At 48.4% G+C, this 18926-nt stretch overlaps 1 protein-coding gene across 22 annotated transcripts in view; it reads left to right on the forward strand.

Annotated features, from left to right (window-relative positions):
- The window catches only part of LOC1277259 (trithorax group protein osa), a 109099-nt gene that overhangs the window by 20501 nt on the left and 69672 nt on the right, over positions 1-18926 (forward strand). Inside the window, exon 3 of one of the 22 annotated variants that reach the window (XM_061643210.1) lies at positions 10448-10514. The exons of the other annotated variants lie outside the window; for them this stretch is intronic. The gene's annotated coding sequence lies outside the window, so the exon portion shown is untranslated. The remainder of the gene's footprint in view (positions 1-10447; positions 10515-18926) is intronic. 22 annotated transcript variants of the gene reach the window in all.

Raw genomic sequence — 18926 nt, forward strand, 5'->3', positions numbered from 1 at the left:
GAGGAACCTCCCTTATATGAGCACAGATTCACACAACCTTATGTTATCGCAAATGCGAATCGCCCATTCCCTTTGAACACATTCCCAGATAATGAAAACGGAGTGCGGAAAAGCCATCCCAGAGGAGGAGAGGTGTGACGGGTAGACAACTGTTGGAAACGGCGTTGTGTTTGCCCCGATGCAAATCCGGCGTGTAGGGCTAACACCTTGCCTCCTGAGCTCACGGCTAAACCCGAGCAGCAGGGCAGACCATCAACAACATCATTAGTCCCGGTGTAAACTACCCACCGAGCCATAGAGGGCCGTTGCGGGAGGGTTGCGGGAGTGCCGCGAATGTGAATGTCCAACGAGTTTTCGCAAACACAGAAAGAGAGAGCGTGCGCAAGAGAGTAGCAGTAAAACGTTGATGTAGAGATTACGAGCGTAAAAAAGGCACTCCATCTGTATTGCCATCTTCTCCACCTTTACCCCATGTTATGCTACACACACACACACACTGGGCTCTAGCACACGGTGATAGTGATCAGTGCAATTGATTTTGGGCCACTTAACACCACGCTCCCGTTTTCAAACACTTGCCCCTCAATTCACCTCACCTCAATTCCATTCAAACCATTGCACTTTACGGTGGGACGCGTGTGCCGGTGTCACCGAGCAACAACTGGCCGCGTGTAATGATGGGGGTGGTATGGAATTACTGTGCTGTAGCTGTGTAATTCGGCGAGGAAATAATTGACTATTACACTTACCACCGCCCGGGTGGGCGGGCGGGCGTGTTGGCAGGCGCCATACGTGATTTGAGCCATTGATTTTGATGGTTTTTCCTCTGGTGCTTGATTGCAACATGTGCAGCTACCGTTTCCAAGAGGGGGGGTTAATATGGTGCGCCCCTGCGCTGTGATACGGTATTTATATGGGCCTTGATTATATGGTAGTGAGGAATTGTTGTTATTCTTCTTCTGCTACTACGGCTGCTGTGTTGTTGTTGAGTTTACGTTAAGAGCACTCTCTAGATTAGGCGAGCCCCGAAGGCTAATTGTAAATTGTAGCCTCTTGAGCGTCCCAACAGTTTAACATTGACCATTGGGACACCCCACCGCGTCGTCAGTTGATAGCGAGAAATTTGCCGCGTTTAGTGGGACAGCTCAAGTGGACACCACAACACCTTGTAAGTAGTGGTCTCAGGCAGAGGACATTAAACATCATGAGTAAACTTGAATGACGTACTTATGGAATCAAAATGAGTGAGTGAATTAAATCTTAGAAACGAATGAGTTCCAATAAACCACCACAAGGAGCCGATTTTACACAATTGTGATTTATGAGAGAAATAACTTCGTTGAGAGTTCAATCTAGATATGTGTTTGATTGATTCATCTCTCGATGTCGGTCAGCAGCTCGTTCATAGTGATTCAAAGTTTTCGAAAGTGCAATAACTCTTTCAGAGTTGAATATCGATTAATGGATACAGCTATCTGTATCGTGAGAGAACGAATTCGATGTCAGTTAAATCTTGAGTTGAATAACGCTCAACTTTTGTTGATTATATGAGCAACTTACTCACCGTAGTTTTGCATGATGCTTACAGAGTGTGGTTAAGATTTAGCTTGTGACTCTAACATCTCTGCTCTAATTTAACTCTCTCTCTACTCAGTGGTTATTTCATTCACTATAAAACTTCACTATAAACTCGTAGGTTCGACAAGACTTCGAAAGAAATAGGTTTATTTGTGGCGTTTCATAGATTTAGATGAGCTACTACTGATGGCTATTTACCTAGCTACTTGATAAATACTACCATAGTTACATTCTGTTGTAATCCGTAATCGCTTATATGATGGATTTTATGGTGGAGCTTTTGTTTGACTTAGGCTTAAGATATGGCATCACCCAGTTTGGAGCAGAATTCATCCTCTTGTTAACTAGAACTAACTACTTCTATGATCATTCTGCTCTAATCTTTCCTACAGTATTGCCACAGAATTCGTAATAAACCTTATCATTCTACACTGTGTGCACGGTTGATGTACAACTGCACGGCCGCTGTTATCACATTGCATGTGCTAGGCCCAAAACCCCATCCCCAATTAAAGTCTTACTTTCAGATTTGTTTTATTTGTCACTTTTATTCAGCAGCTCTGAGGGTAAGAGATTTATGTTAGTGGGCTTTTGCGTTATCAGTCCCCTAAATGTTCGGATACTTGAGTAGTGTTTTATTATCGTAATGGTTCAAGCCACTTTTTGATAAGCGGTAAATGGACGCGGGAGTTAACCCACGCCCTCGGTACCTTAAACACGTACACCCTTAATTTGTCGATCGGATTTAATGGTGATTAATGTAGGTGTAATAAAACGAAACCGATTAAGGCGATGACAGTTTCTGCGGCACTGCAGGTAGCACTTGGGCCGGTTTAAAATTGTTTTCTCTCTTCTACTCCTTTCCGCGTTGTTGTGCGACATTGGCAAAGAGATCGGTGCAAAATTCAATCCAGACCACGGTAGTTGTCCTGCCGTCTGGGTGTCGATGGGTGTGTTTATTGGTTCTCACAGCGCTTAAGATTACTGGCAGACAGACAGTGGACGGATTGTCGATCACGGGGATTTTATCACCACAGCGACGCCGCCTGAAAAGGCGGAGAGACCGAGGGACTCCCTCCCGGCGGATCACCTGGTCCTTGGTCCTGTGCTGGGGTTTTCAGCGATTTTTAAGAGACCAATCAAACTCTCCCCTGTTTTATAAAACCCCAAACGGTGGCCAGTAATCACCACCACCACCACACACGAGCGGTGGGGGGGACTTTTCAATGACCCTGAGTGAGTTGTTATGTGCGAGCGTTGTCGTCCGGGCGCGGTTGATCGTTAAATGAAATAAAACGAGCGGTAGTTAAACAGAAATTATACCACTGAAATAGTTGGCTAATGGTGCGGCAAGACGCAAACGACTCTGGTCGGTGGTAGAGCGGGGAAGAAGGGTGCCGGTGTTGTGTGTTTCGGCGTGTGAGATACTCTTGGCTTGGCTCAAACGGGCCTCTTTCGGGCGGGCCTAAACCAACCGGCAACCTCTCGCACCGGGAGGGAATTGGCTGCCAGAGCAAGCACGGCCATTTCCTGCGCTGTGGCGTGTGTTTTATTTGGCCACCGTTCGCTTTTTTTACGATACAACTGGCTGCCCCGTATCCGTCGGTAGCTCGGGCGCATACTCACTCAAGGGTGTAATAAACATTGAACGGTGCATAATTAGAGGAAGTGTATTCTCGCGCAGTGTGTACTACCCAGGCGGTGTGTATTATACAGCCCAAGCGGTGTGAGTCCGCAGACGGCGAGTGGTTTAGGGAACCGGCGTTTCGTGTCTGGGCGGTTTTGTATGTCGTTATGTGTAGCCCCCGAGGGAGAAAGTTAGGCAAGGTAGCGCGCTCGCACGCGCGATTTCGTGTGAATGAAAGCCGAACCCGACATCGACCAAGGGTAATGGTTTCTGACGGCTAAAAAGGTAAATGGGTGCCGCTCTCTGCCGAAGTTCTGTGCTAACCAGAAGGGAAGGGACGGGAAGCCAAATTGATCTTAATACCTATAATTGTGAGCTGGAAGTTAACGACTCGGGTCGCGCGCGCCATCACATGCTTTAGCTAGCATGCGGTACGTGATAAGGGAACATACCGAACAGTTACAGTATCAATTTTTCGGTTGGGTTAAGGACGAAGGAATAGCGATTGTGCCATGGCCGGTGTGGGTCCTGTACGGTGTGGTACGGCAATCGATGTTATAAAATTGCTCAAATAAAACACCGAAAATGGGTGGCTGTTTTATAGAGTGGGTTTAAAAAAGGCAAATGTGTTGTGTGCATGTCGATTCTGTAAAATAGCTTTAGCAATTAAGTTACCAAACGTCAAATTAACATCATACTACATTTTCCATCCATGCTAAAAGCACGAACATGCCGAGAAAGTGAGTACTGGTTCAGAAATAACGAACGAGGTTTGACTTCGCCGCTTAGTACAGACGATAAAGCGCGACGGTGACGCAACGCTGGTTAGAGACAAAACCTCAAGTGGACCAAACTATCGATTTACGCTCTCTATGCAGGAATACATTTATTCTGCTACCATTATAATTACACTGAGCAACGTTTGTTGTGCGGGGGGATACATATTGGTTTGGTTTGTACAATGGGACAAGAAAAAGAAGAAGAAATAGTTAAATAATATTTAATGTTCCCTAGAACTAGGTCAACTCTTTTTTTCCTTCCCTTTCTCAAATCAATTCGATGTAATGGGCACAGCGGAGCGTTAAAAACTACAAATTACCGACCAATATCGTCCCGAACTCATTAAATATGCACAAGGCAAAAAAAGGGCACAGCGAAAAAGAGAAAGGAGAGAGGGAGATCAAACAGTTTAACATTACATGACAATAAATGTAAAACAGTCATGGCCCCATCTCCCGACTTAAAAGGTCTCCCCTGATGCCCTTTTCGCGTGTGTGTCAGTGTGTGTGTCTTTCATTTTTATTGGCAAAAGAAGAAGAGCCTCATGATAGCGCTCTACGGGCCAACCCGGGAAACCTGCCAAAAGGGGGCAAAAAGGCCATCAGCGCAGCCACATTGCAAAAAAAAAGGCCAAAGGTCTCTCACTGTTGACTCTTTGGTCTGTGTCTGCCAGAAAAAAGGCCCCGTTCTTCATCCCTTTCGCCACCGTTCGTCCTGTCCTATCACGGGGCACTGAGCACACAAGGGGACTTGAAAGTGTTCAACACGAAGGAGTCAAATTAAGTGTCCATAAAACAAATACCTGCTGCGCTGTCCGCGGTGGCGCGGGGCGGGCGGCGCCTTGTGTGCTCTCTCCCTCTGTTGGTGAGCTGTTGCCAAAACCACCTCACCTTTTCCGCTTCTTGCCAAAGAAAAAAAAGGAAAGCCCCCCCCCCACCCCATTTGCGCCCAGGAACATGAAAACTTGCCAGTTGTGTGTGTGGGCACTTTGCCAATCACTTACCCCTGCAGCAGGGCTACTTGCACAGACGGTGTGAGTATGCGAGAGAGAGAGAGAGAGAAAGAGAGTGAAAAAGGCAAGCAGGAAAGCTGATAAGGGACTGGGCTGTTGGGCTTTCACACAGGATGTGGCGTGTAGTGTGCGTAGTGCTAAGTGGAGTTGAGGGGATTCACCAGGTTTTTTTTTGCTGTAATTTGGACCTGTGTGTCGAGCATGACTCGAAAAATGGTCCTCTGGTTGTTTCGGTTGACCACTGAATTCCGTTCCGGTCTCGCCTCATCTTCCTCTCTCTTTCTCGCTGTCCCTATCGCCATCTGGCAATGGGAGTTTCGGTGTTAAAAGTTCGTAAAATAACCTCATTTTTAATGCTACCAGCAGCTGCTTCTGCTTGGGCACGCGGTTTAGTGTGTACTCCTCTCTTCTCTGCGCCTGTGTCAGGTTTCCCGCTACCGGTGCGAACGGGGTTTTTGCTTCCATTCTTTCCGCTACTATCCCTTCCGTTCTTCCGGTCAGTCGGTCGGTGGCGGTGATAATAATAGTGTATATTGCTACACATCCCCCCCCCCCCAATCCTGCCTGACCAGAAGTGAGCGAGTGAGCGAAAGGAAATGAAAGGCTTGGTAAAAGTGGCCCGTTAGAACATCCGCGCCGCTCTGGAGTCGCCCAACATGGCCCCGCTCGAAAGAAGAAAAGAGGACAACCATGGGAATCATAAAATTCCCCTCAATCGGGAGATATTCAACAAATGTGAATTCAACACGACCCCCGAGCACAGTTGTGCCCATGAGTGTTGTGTGCCTGTGCACAGGTCATTGTGGTGAGTCCGTTTTGCGCAGGATGGTTGCCTCTTTTTTTTGGCTTTTGGTTGGGTTTGATTCCTTGTTGCCAATTGCGCTGTGCAGCACACAGGCGAAAAAGTGTAATGATTGTGTGCAGCGCACACCCAGGAAACATGATATCCTTTTTGGGCACGATAAAAACGAATAAGGGACGTTTAAATGTGTATCTCTCTGTGTGTGTATAAAGGGTGGACACATATCGTCGCCAATGCGCGTTGAAATGGATGTTTTTTGTAGCTCACAAATGACTTCCCAAAAGGTTCCAACATGAATGTACCTGCCAAAAAGGATCTCCGGCAATTGGAAACCGGCCACAGAAGAAAGTTGTGTATGTGTCTCCACCTCAGGGTTTGGTATGTGTTTATTTCCACGTGCTTTTTTTCGTTCGCCGCAAATGACATCACACTTCTGATTCCGTTCAACAACCCATGCACGTTCCCGTCTGTCTCTTCTGTGTGGTGGAACCTTCTTCGTGCGTCAGTTGGACTGCGTCCATCGTTAATGGGATACCGCTGTCGTCTTCGCCACCTCTCCACTGGCGGCGCCGTAGCTACCGTGTGTCGATTAAGAAAGGCGCAAAAAGGGCAACTTTTTTTATAGATAATCTTTTTCCGGTGCTTCCGGCGAGGGGCGAACCACAGGAGAGGATGGCACGCTTCATTGTGCTTCTTGTGCTTCCAGGGTTTTCTGCCCTTCAAGAAGAGCCCAAAGATCCTGTATAGGTCTCGTGACCTGAATGCTGTCGCCGCACCTGTCACATGACTGTAATTGTTCGGGGGGTTTTTTGTTGTTGTTCTCCAGTTGGGTATTGTTGCTGGGTGGGCAATTTTGACTCTTCTCCGTGCATTTGCCCCCTGTCCTCCTGCTTACGATAGAATGTCCTTTTTTGTAAAACGACCAAAAATCCTTGAAGAAGAGGTCCTCGAATTTTGGGAAAAGGTACTTCCTGGAGTGTAGCTGCTGACATCTTCTTTTTTCGTTTCGGTCAGGAATTACCTGTGTCTCACGCCTTTTGTATTGGGGCCAGAATGTGAAGCCGCCGTTATTGGAGATGCGCCGAGGAAAGAATGCGCGCGAGTTTTGGAGCACAAGAAAGGGGGCACATGTGTGGTGCCTGGGTGTGTGGTTTGATGATGTTTGATGAGTTTTGGTTACAGCCGGACTGGATCCTTCTGTCCTGTTCCACTCCTTTTATGGACCATAATTGGTGTCAGCCTTAACAAAACACTTTTTGCGCCACAATGTCCTTATTGCTCTCGTGGTGGGTTTTTTTTTTAAGTACACATTCCTGCAATTAAAAACGGAAAATGTCACTGTGAGTCATTATTCGTTTGTTAAAATTCAACAACATAAAAATGTACCATGAAATAAATGAAGCAAACGTAAACAACTTCAAAGATTCTTCACCCAACGGTGGTCGTGCCGGAGGTTTCGGACTTTCTTCGCACCCTCGGGAACTCGGACGAAAGAAAACGAAAAATCTGGCTGTCTCACCCGCTGGCACTGAAATGATGATGATTAAATGGGACTGTTCCCGGCGGCTGACCGTTGAGATTGGGTAGCATTTTTTTTTTTTGGTGCTCTCTGCCAAAACCTTCACCCTAGAAAGCAAAAATGGATGATGGATTCGGTGCAGATGACTTCCGACCAGCAGCAGCAGCAGCCCGAAAGTTGGCGCACGGCGCAACGAAGTTCGCAGTTCGCAAGCGGAAATGAACTTGCGCCCGGCGGGCCACTTTCACGGCGAATGGACCGACGGCTGCACCCGGGTGAGCATCACACCGACTCTAATTTGCGCTGGATTCTTCTGCCCGAAGGGATCAGCGCTCTGGTTGGGACTTTTGGGGCATGGATGAATGTTTTGTATGTTGCAACCGTATTGCCATTGCCATAGGCTGACGGCGTGGGCAAATGATGATGATGCCGGCAGCTGCTTTTTCCCCTTATTACCTTCGGTGGAAGCGGTTTTAAAATAACTTTTTGGCGACTTTTTTAAATAATTTATTGTATTACCTTGTTGTGCCGTTTGCGATTATGCGTCTTGGGGGGAAGAAAGCATCTCAAGTGTGCAGATTTGTGAGTGTGTCGCGCGTGATTAACTTTTGTGCTGAGGTAAATTTAATTTGGCTCTCAATATTAGCTCCACTGCTGCCGTCGTTGGTGGCCGATTGACGTCACGGTCGGTAGACTAATGCCGCCGTTGCTACGAACGCGCCACCAATAAGGAGATGAACCAATTGATTGGTATCCATTTGCTGCTTGCCATGCTGCGCAAATTGTACCAATGGGACGATTGCTTGCCGTGAAATTGATTTCATGGTAGAATTGTCATCCGGAGGGGGGCAGAGAGTAAGCAAATCATAACGCGTGCTTGATGGATCCTCGGAAGAGGAGATGGGTCTGATGCCGTACTGAGAGAGATCGCAGAAAAAACACGTAAAATCGAGGACGGTTTTAATGTCTCAAAAATCAGTTAGCTCTGGTGTAGCAAAAGTCAATGATTAATTTCTTATCACTGCGAAAAGGTTAAGCGGTGGAGAGGTTAACAGTCGTTTAAATATTAAAACAGTTCTTCGGTAGTTTCTAGAAGCATTATGATTTTTTTTACAGCCTTTGATAAGAAGCTGCGCAAGAGATGCTCAATCTGTGCTCCCGAGGGGAGTTTTTTTGTTATAGCTGGTCCGACAGACAGAGATTAATGGGATTTCTTCAAATTGTCTGTATTATTATTGAATCAGTCAAGATGAAGGAGGGCATAAGAGGAGCGTAAAAAATCACTGCCACGGCGTTTCTTACTTCCCCATCTCACTCTCTTTCTCTCTCTCTCTCTCTGCTGTTCAAGATTGCTGTCAAGAGTGCTTATGTTTGGAATATTTTTCGGTCAATTGGCCAGCATTTTCACCTCGTCCAATGAAAATGTCTGCTGTGTGTATGTGTGTGAGAGATCGGTCGGTTGGTGTTCCCTTCTGCTGTTGCCCTATACATCCCGCTAGCGCACCAAACCAAAAACCAAAAAAAAAAATCCTCCCCACGGTCGTTGTTCCGGTAAATCTGTCGTTCACGAACACGAGCACGCACAATCGAAAATTGCTTCTCGTTTTTTCCTCCCTTGCCATTTGTTATCCTCTCGCTCGCGCTGGCGCCACTAAAGCATGAAAGTGGACAAACACACACACACACACACACACACACACACACACACACACACACACACACACACACACACACACACACACACACACACACACACACACACACACACACACACACACACACACACACACACACACACACACACAAGGCAGCCTGCTACAAAAGCCATCGTAGGGTGAAAGACATATGGCCCCACACAGAGCCGCGGCACGAGGATTTGCTCAATGTTTTATCCGGCAAAAGGCAAAATGGCACGCGTGCGCCGCGCTAACATCGCCAAAGGAAAAGCCGATTTTCCGATCTCTCCTCACCAATTGCCCCCCTGGTGCACACCTTTTTGTGAGAGATAGAAAGAGAGGAAGCTACTGCGTGTGTTTGAGTGAGACAGGCGAGAGGATGAAAATGATGGCGCGCACACTGAGAGAGAGGGAGAGAGCGATAAGGGTGAAAAGCCAGGATTATGGGCAGTGTGTGACCCACCAGAAGGGGATTTTTCACGAGTGGGGAACGAGACGGGATGGTAAGGGGGGGGGTCAGATTTTCCCTATCCGGTCACGCACTTCGGTCGGGGTCGGTACACGCGGCCCCATTAGTAGAGAGAGACAGAGCGAGCGAGCGAGAGAAAGATGTTCTTTACGTCCTTATTTTTCCTCTTTTGTTGCATCTCGCTCGCTCGTTCTGCCATTTCGGGGACAGAAGCTCAAGGGGGAAGGTGAGGGAGGGGTAGGTACACGAGGAGGGTCGGTTGGTGTGTGAAGTGGTCGATGAATAAAAATGTAAAGTGCCGCGACGACGAGAAGTGAATAAATTGCTTAAATAAAGTGTTTTCACATGGGCGGACGGGCGCGAACCGACCTCTCTCTCTTACTCTCTCTCTTTTTCACCGTCGGGGAATCCGTTTTGGCACGCGTGTGCTTTGTGTGTGTGTGCGTATTTCTGTACGGGACGAAGGACGACTAAGGACGACGTCGACGAACTCTTGGATCCCCGTCCGTCTTTTCCATCCGACTCCGACGAGCGGTGCTGCGTGCATATCTGTTGTGTTTGAGTGCTCCCATCGATCGATGCCATCGTGTGTCCCGTTCAGTGACGAAGGGAGCGTTTTTGTTTTCATTGTTGTTTGTTTCCCTTGGTATACAGAGAATGGACACACAGGGATGAGCTTTGGGATTGGCTTTTACTCCTTAAGCAGGGCTTAACTTCGTTCGTCCCTTGTGCGGCTCTCGGGTCGGAGCTTCACCAAGTGGCCGAATTTAGTTGCAACTCTTTTTGTGTGGCCTTAAATCAGAGCTTTCCGAGTGCTTCATCTAACACACATCGTGCCGCTAACTTCATTAGGAGGTTAGAGCAAACGTGAGAGGAGAAAGCGAGCTGCTTCTTTATTCCAAAATGATATCCCTCCCCCAAAAGGATGAGCATTTTCCTGCGTACTAACGTGTTTTTTCTCTCTCTCTCTCTTTCTTCCTTCAGATATTCCACACCGCGTGTCCAGGCGACGCATTTTCGATTGTTTCGCAGCGAGCGTTTTTTGTTACCGGTACGTGTTTTCCCCCATTTTCTTTGTCCGTTCGTCGCTTATGGCCACCACGACCACCATCGCCGAGAGAAGGATTATCTTGTTTTCTCTGTGCGCACCACCGTGTTGGTTGCGTCTTTGAAGCGAGCATCATCGACAGCAGACTGGATTTTATCGTCGCTGGTCGTCATCATCATCATCACCTTTCCTTCGGAATCGGATTTCGGCGATACACAACCCAAAACACGTACACGAGGAGGAGGCTTTTTTTTGGAAGGACAGGAAAAGCAATCTACATCGACGACAACACAACACCCACACACGCAGGGCTAATGCACAGTTGATTGAACACTGCCGGCTCTAGGGAGGAGGAGACGGTGTTTATGCTCTCTTTCGGTAGCGCTTAATTTTCCATCAGGCACATTTGGCGTGTCGCTTTTCTTTTCCCTCGACTCTGCTATCGAATGCGCGTTTCCCAATGCAGGAAGAGAGTGCGAAAAAAATGCAATAGGATGCGCTCCAACTAGGATGATGATAGTTTTTTTTTGGTTTTTCGAACATCGGTGTGGCCACTAAAACGAAGCGGACACAGTTCACAGACAATCTAGGGGCAGAAAATAGATCGCATCAAACGTGCGCTACCGGATTCGCCGATTCACTTGACAGTTTGGTGTGTTTGTGATGAATTTTCCATCATACACACACAGAAAAAACTGAGCTATCATGTCTCGAATGCTTCACTTCTTAGTACTGGGGTGTGGGTACGATGTCCGATGTCCGGCACTGTTTCTCGCTCACTCCATGCTCTGGAACAATATCTAACATGTGCTCCAGTTTTTTTTTGTTCTTTTGCTTGCCTACTATTTGACAGCGTCGGAAAGCACTAACGTCTAGCAAAAACACCCTTGCACGCGGGTTATCCAGTAGTGGTGCACAAGTTTTCGAAAATCCATTATTCAATACCACCCGGGCGATTTGCTTGCGTGTGGTGTACACCGGTGTGTGCCCGAAAGGGCTCTCTCTCTAACCTCACAAACGGCCGCCGCGAAAAAGTGTACGGTGCAGACTTCTGTTGAGCATCATAAATTCGAAGGACCGTAGAACCTACACCCTTCTCCCTTCTCATTCCCACGTGCTGGGGGGGGGGGGGGGGGAAGGAATGGGGAGATGATGGAGTGGTCGGGGAAGGTGGGTGGTACCTGGTGGTGGTGGTGTACCGGTCGGAAAAATTAGCAGTTGTTTGCTTTCCTTTATCACACCTTTATCCAAACTCAACCGTGCTCAAACGGATCCCCGTGCTCCCTCTCCGTCCACCACCTTTCCGCGTACATCAGCGTCCTCATCATGCTCTCACGTCAGCAGGTTCATCCAAGCGAGTGTGTGTTCCGGGGGTTTTGTTGCCACAACCGTATAACGCGGCTGAGCAAAGCAAATACACCCCGGGCCGATAGGGGGGCGCACACAGTCGTGTTGTGTGCGACGAGAAAGAGTTGACTCCAAAACGCGGTTGGTGGTTCGGGGGAAGGGTGACCTGTGGAGCAAGGTGGAGGGGAGGGGTCTGTTGTATATTCGCATAGAGGGCGCTTGACGCTGGTGGATCCATGGATATTCGCCCCTTACTGCTACGATTGCGCTACCGCTCGTTGGTTCCACTTTTTTCCTCGCCTTTTTTTGTTGTTGGAGGGGCGCCCTTTTTTGCTTGCGTGTTCCCTTCAACACGGCACAGGCACTTTCTCGCTCGCTCGCTTGTGTACCTGCCCCGTATGCTTCCTGCTCTTCCAAGCCGGGCTTTTGGAGGAGGAGAACCTTTTTCGTAGAAAAGAGGATAAATATGCTTTCAATTCCAGTGAGCCGTGTTCTTTTCTGTCGTAAACCTCTCTCGGTCCTTGAAAGGGAAAGCGAAGGCGGTTGGTGTGGGGGACATTTCTGCCTGCCATTTCGGCGTTCATCCCGCCATCCTTCCCCTATCCTGCTCCTACTTGTCTGTTATCCCCCAACGTGTGTACAGCCTCTGATCTAGTTGGCGTGCAAGAAGCGGGAAGTATTTTGTGGCAAAATGGGCGATGATGAACCTTCTCTCTGTGGGACTTGGTTCTTTTTTCTGCTTGCTTGCTTGCTTGCTCTCTCTCTTACCCTCACAATGGTATTTTCCTCGACGAGAGACAGAGTGCGAAAGGGCGAGATAGATAGAAGCAGGAGGTGGTCCCCTTGGGTTTTGGTTCCGGATGGAATGGATTTTCTCTCATCCTTCTTGCGTCGACGTGCACCCAACCCAAACGGATCCGGGTCGGCCGGTGTGTGTGTGTGCACGATCCCTCTGACGGATGTGATTACAGTGATTGATGTAATTGTCGAACCCACCGGTTGTGCTGTGTAGCAAACGAAAGGTAGCAAGCGAGAGAGAGAGTGGTTTTTAGGAACGATTTACACCCAGTGTCAATATTTATCCAATTTTCACGTTTTTCCACAGCACCGGTGTGTGTGTGCGTGTGTTTGGGGTAACAGTTTTTTGTTGTTGCTATCGCTCGGTTTGCTAGCTGTCATGATCTTAGAAACACGACGACGTGCGGCTGAGACTGGAAGAAAAGGTAGGTTTGCTGGTGGACTGTGCTGAATATCCTTTTGGGCCTTTTGGGATCTCATCCTCAGCAGCAGTGCCTCTGCCCTGGAGATGGGAATCCTTATCGTGCACGGCCATTATTCTGTCGATGCTCCTCCATGCTGAGCGAAATATGGGGTTCTCCCTTACTGTGTCCATTCAATTAGCCAAACCAATTTCCCTCCTTCCCGTCCCGTAGTCGTCCCGAATGGCGTGTTTGAGCGTGTTTAATTTACTCATCGCTTTCATCGCGTGCCATGGCGTCACAATTGCCATGTCGTGCCACCACCACCATCACTGCACCTCAACAATCGGCTCATGGTACAGACACACACAAACACACATGTGCCGGATTGCAACTAACCGTGTCGAAAACTTAATCGACGTACGACATCGAACGGTGACCAGAAAAGAGGCAACCATTTCCATTCCTTTGCGAAGGCCTTACAGGGAATGGATGTGGAGGAAGGTGTACCGCATTGTATTCGACCTTTCTTCCCTTTCTGCAGCAAGGAAGACGACGACGGTCTTTGTGTTGGAATTGTTGCACGTTGAGCAGTTGGCAGAAATCGAAGTCTTTCCTGTGCGCTCGGGGCCCTTTCTTTTGGTATCGGAAGCCGTCGGATTGGTGTGTTGGTTGGTTGGTTGGTTAATGGTTTTATATGACTCCGCTATTTTCACCACTTTATCGACCGGACCTGAGGACCGAGACGGAATGATGATGACGCTGATGATGATGGTGATGAAGCGATAGATAGTGGAATTTGTGATATCGATAGAGTTGGCGAGAGTACCTTAGAGCAAGGAACGGTTTTCTGTATGGTGTAGGGGTTACACTAGATCCAGCGCACTTACTGTGTGTGTGGGACACCCGAAGGATATTAGATCCGAAGATATTCACCATCGCCGGTTGAAGTTATCTCTCGTACCCAGCAATTGATGATGGTACGCGAATTTGTATGGGATAAAGCAGCTGCTACCAAACCTTGGGAAGAAGATCTCTCTGCACGAACCGTCTCCAATGACTGCATTTGACCTGTTCCGAGTGTCGTACAAAAGGGTCACGACATCCGCTTTACAAAAGGACACAAAAAGGAAAGGATGAGCTGTGATGGTAACGAAATTGGTCGAGGTACATCAGGGACAGGTTTCGTGCGCAGTGACTGGAGGACGATGCCAGATTTCAGAGGTGAACTAATTCTCTACAAATCTCTAACCTCAAAAGACGGCGAGAGACAAGGTTCGAATGATAGAGAGCTTTCCCTGCAAAGGATTCCACATTGTCGGTCCCTTGTGGCCACTTTTATCCCTTCTGGTGCGCCAACCCGAATCGATTGGATTTGATAGTTTTCGTCTCCAAGGATTTTGGAGAACCTTGGAACGCTTGATTTGTGGGTTTTGCTTTGTTTCGTATTCGCTACAGTTCGCTGCTGCTGCTGCTGTGGCGGTCTGTCGTCGTTACCTCTCAGTAATGGTCTCAATTTCGCGTTCAATTTGAGGTTAGGTTGAGTTTATATGGGTCTTCTTTTGACAGGTTTTTGTACATCTCAGATGTCGATGGCTTCGTGATGATTGGGCAACGAACTGTAACGAGTATTTGTTTCATTTTTTGTTGCAAACCAATAACCTTACAAGATGTGCTCACCGGCTGTAGCTCACTGCACAGGTATAGAGCAAGAGGACATATTCCTATTCCCTAACTAACGAACAGATTGTTGCCTCACTACCTTTCCCGCACAGGTACACCCTGTGCTCTGCTCACTATCTCTCTCTCTCTGTGTATCTTTCGGTGTCGGAAATTGTTTCGGAATGTTATATCCCTGCGGAAGCGGATGACGATAGAGTGTGTTGTTGCGTTGTCGGCACTGACGCCTTTTCGGTACGAGGCCCGTTCGCCGCGCACACGCTATAATCTGATGCTTCACCCGAGACACCGGCCATGATGGAAATCGACCGTTGGGGGAACGTCGTAACTGCATATTTCCGTGTACCGTTTCCGGGGCCCGACCGGCACAGCATCGTTCTCATATCGAATGTGTCGTTACACAGACACCTCTCGTTATTGTTCGATCGATAAAACACCCACCCATCCACTCGTCGTCGTACCTTTTACACACAGAGGTGTGTGTGTGCATCATCATCATACACACATTCTGCTCCAGTGAGAAAGGTTTAATGTCTCTCTCGGGCGCTTGTAGTGTACCGTCCGTACCGGCTCGTCCCGGGTCGCGCATTATTGTGCCGTCATCGGTTTGATTGTTGTGTTAATGTTATTAAGTAGATGTAAGCAGTTTAATAAACATCGTCCTTTTGGGGGCGCTAAACGGTTACGCGCTCGTTTGGTTCGGTTTGGCGACGGCGCAGCGTCGGCTACACGGTCTGTTGCAGTCGTCGTCGGCGCGCTCCATCCCCTTTTTGTTACCCCTTTTTTGGGCCTGTTTTTGGACCCTCATCACCATCATTATAATCGTCACCATCATCATCATCATCATCATCACCGCTGTAGAGAGCGTTTCTCATCTGTGAATAGTCTTCCTCGGCAAGGGATGGAAGCGTGGCCGTGTTTGCGCTTGGTCTGCACCGTTTGACGCGTTTCCAACAAATGGAACCGTATGCCATATTGGAATATCATTCTAGGACCTAGGGAGAGGTTCGTCGTTCCGCTGTTACACTCGGTATCGGCCGTCGTTGTTACGCGATTCTTCGCTGAAGTTTGTTTTTTTTAAAGGGGCAAAAACGGATAGTACATCCCTCCTCCTTTAGCACTTCATCATTCCATCCATCATACCGTTCGCCCCTGTTAGTAGGATCTCGAGCGTCATATCCTTTCACTCTCACCCCACCATGTGTATGTAAGTTGCCGTATGATGAATGTTAGAACGTATGTTTGAACAAATAATTATACACTGCCTTCGTCGCTTATTTTTGCTTTTGCTCCGGACCGGCAAGGTTCTAGAAGGGAACTATACATATACATCTATGGGGGGCTCTGCCCACGGGTAGACGGACGGGTAGCGTAGCGGTTCGTTACGGCTGTAAATGAATATGTTATGAAATATTGCTTATGATGGTAATTAATTTCATTTAGCGCAAAGATTATCGCCCAAGGGGTGGCGCTGTTGTGCGTGCGCTGAATGATGATGATGGTATGGTACGGTATGTTCCAGGTCCTGGTCCTACTTCAGGTCCTGGATAGCAGACTCGAAGGACCAAACGGTCACACCACAAGAGGGATGGTTTGCTGCGCTCTCTCTCTAGGGTTGTGAATGGCCTATGTAGCATTTTATATTTCCCTCAAGAGGGCAGGAAAATGAGAATTTAAGGGTCGTGTTGTGCCGGGCGCGGTGCAGCGAGGGCTTATGGGGTTCGTCGTTACGGCAAAAGTTCTGTCGCAATAGAATGCCAAGGGTGAATTTGCTCCGGCTGCAAGGCACGCAAAGTGGTGGTCGTCCTTTCGAGGAGTGGTGTTCAATTTATAAACATACATACCACACTCACACACACACACACACACACACACACACACTCTACGCCACAGTGAAAATGTCAAGGAGTGGCCCAGCAAAGCCCCAGTAGGAGTCGTCCAGCGGTCGTGGAGGAAACAAATTGGGCCAGGAAAGAGGTTGGAAGAACAATCAAGAGTATCAAGGGGCGGAAGGAGCGTCTCAGGACATTCGTAAACGAGTGTGTCACACACTGGTTTCTGGCCGTCTTTGCTGGGCATTAGAAGGACAGATTTTGGATTGTGTTCTTCCTTCCTGGAGTGCAGGATGAAAGGGGTGGGTTGAAGGTTTTTCTGAATTGGTTTGGTTTTGAAGTGAACGCGCCACCACATTGCAAACAACAGCTTCTTGTCGGACAAAATGTGCCAACAGGAGAGTGAGAGAGAGAGAGAGAGAGGGTGTCAAAAGCAGGATACAGAATTAAACGACATTGCTCCGGAGTAGCTGCTTGCTGTTTGGAAAATCTGTTTTCCAAGTCCCAGCAGTCAGCGTGTCAGGTCTCCTCACCTCCACCAACCACGCTTTTGCGGCCTCTTGGCCCTCTCCTCGACGGCTCTCGCTTGGCTTTTGTATTAATTGGCAATATGGTTGCCGCCTCGGCTCGGCGTCTCGTCGACGTTGGTGTGGTGTTGGCTTGTTTGGCCAGTAAGTTTTCGCCTTTTCAGCCTCGTGCAGTGTTTGAAGCGAGTGAGCAAACACAAATATTGGCCGAAACCCGAAAGGATAGATAGCAGATGGCGCTTCTCCTCCGTGTTGTGCACCGTGAAAAGCGAGAAATGGACTGTTTGGAAGAGTTGTGGGGAGGGAGGAGGAAGCCTCTCTGGTAAAATATACGAGGCGAGAAGGATTTAATAGTCCGAAGCGTTTGGTTTAATGAAGAAACATTTTACGACAGCTTCCGGTGGTGGGGTGGTGTGTGTTGCTGCGGGCGCACGCTTTTCTTTTGTTCCCCCTTGTTCTTCTGCTCATCATTTGGTGTGTTCTCGGGCCCCGGGGGTTAAATCACGGAGCCCGAAGAGTGTGACTACCCCCTCGGGTGAGGTAAAATAAATTGTTTTCCAACCGGGCTCGTTTTCAATCTAACCGCCCGCCCCCCCGGTTCGTTACCGATTTATGGGATATCCGGACGAAGAATGACGAAAACGATGACAAGCGTGTCGTGTCTTGCCCGGCATGTGCCTCAACTCCGACGATGTGAGAGTAAGCGGAGGAACTCCCGGGCACACTGCTACTCCGGATATCTACGCAGAATTTTATTAGCCATTTCGATGGAAATGGCGATGAAAATGGGCTAAACTCCGCGCCCTGTAGTAGTAGTAGGTAGTCGGTTTTACAACCCGGTGGAAAAAAGAAGCTTTGGGAAGGAAAGGACGACGTACCCGGAAAATTGTTGGCAAATTTTGGCGACGCCGTCCTCCTCCGTGCCCTTTTGTGTCGTTGCCTTTTCCTGCGGGACGTTCATGCCAACATGATGGATGTGGTGTGCGCTGTTGGCAGACGTTGTTCTTAGCTTTTCGAAAACAGGGAGAGGAGAGGGAGGCTTTGGGTCTTGATTTTATTATCCCGCTTATCCTTCCCGCCGGCGGTGGCTCTGACGAGATGATCCGGATCAATACTTTTATTAACTTTGAACGGTTGGCAAATGGAAGGCAAACCCTTCAGCAACTGTTAATGGACCATTGTTTTGGGAGCAGACGGGAGGATACAGTTTTTCCTTCGGTGGTGCGTCGCTGTGAGCCTACTCGGTTGCAGGGATTTAATCGTCGAAGTTCTGTGGAACAAGAAGTTATCGTCTTTCTACGAGCGTTCCAAGAGCAAGGGAGTGCCAGCGCCTGCTGTAAGTGAACCGTAGAATTAATTTAACGTGTCGAATTGAAACCTTCTCGCAGCGCCGTCCATGATGTAATATGGCGGCTCTTGCGGCGGCTTTACCCACACTGCGCACACCAATACACTGGCCCAAGTGGTTGGAATGTGAATTGATGGATGAGGTAATTAATATTTTATTTGTCTGGGCCCCTCTGGCCCCGGTGTCGGAGGGAGCCCACTCAATTGGGCAGGAATGTTTGTGCGCCCGACGCGGGGAAGGTGATCGCGGGAGAGGCTTCCAGTGATTTGAGTTACGAACGATTACGAACTCGCCGGCTCGCCCCTCTTTTGTCGTGAAGGAAATTGATAAGCCAAGATTGTTCGCGCTCTTCTCCATTTCGGTTTGATACATCAACCCCAAAGAAGAGGAAAAAAAGCCGTAAAGCAGCAGTAGTGCAGCGCAAAGTCGTAAAGTAATCAATCGCCTTATTACGGAGGTCAACAGGGAGAGAGAGAGAGCCC

Source organism: Anopheles gambiae, chromosome 2 (assembly GCF_943734735.2).
Source record: "Anopheles gambiae chromosome 2, idAnoGambNW_F1_1, whole genome shotgun sequence".
In the NCBI taxonomy this organism is placed as follows: domain Eukaryota; kingdom Metazoa; phylum Arthropoda; class Insecta; order Diptera; family Culicidae; genus Anopheles; species Anopheles gambiae.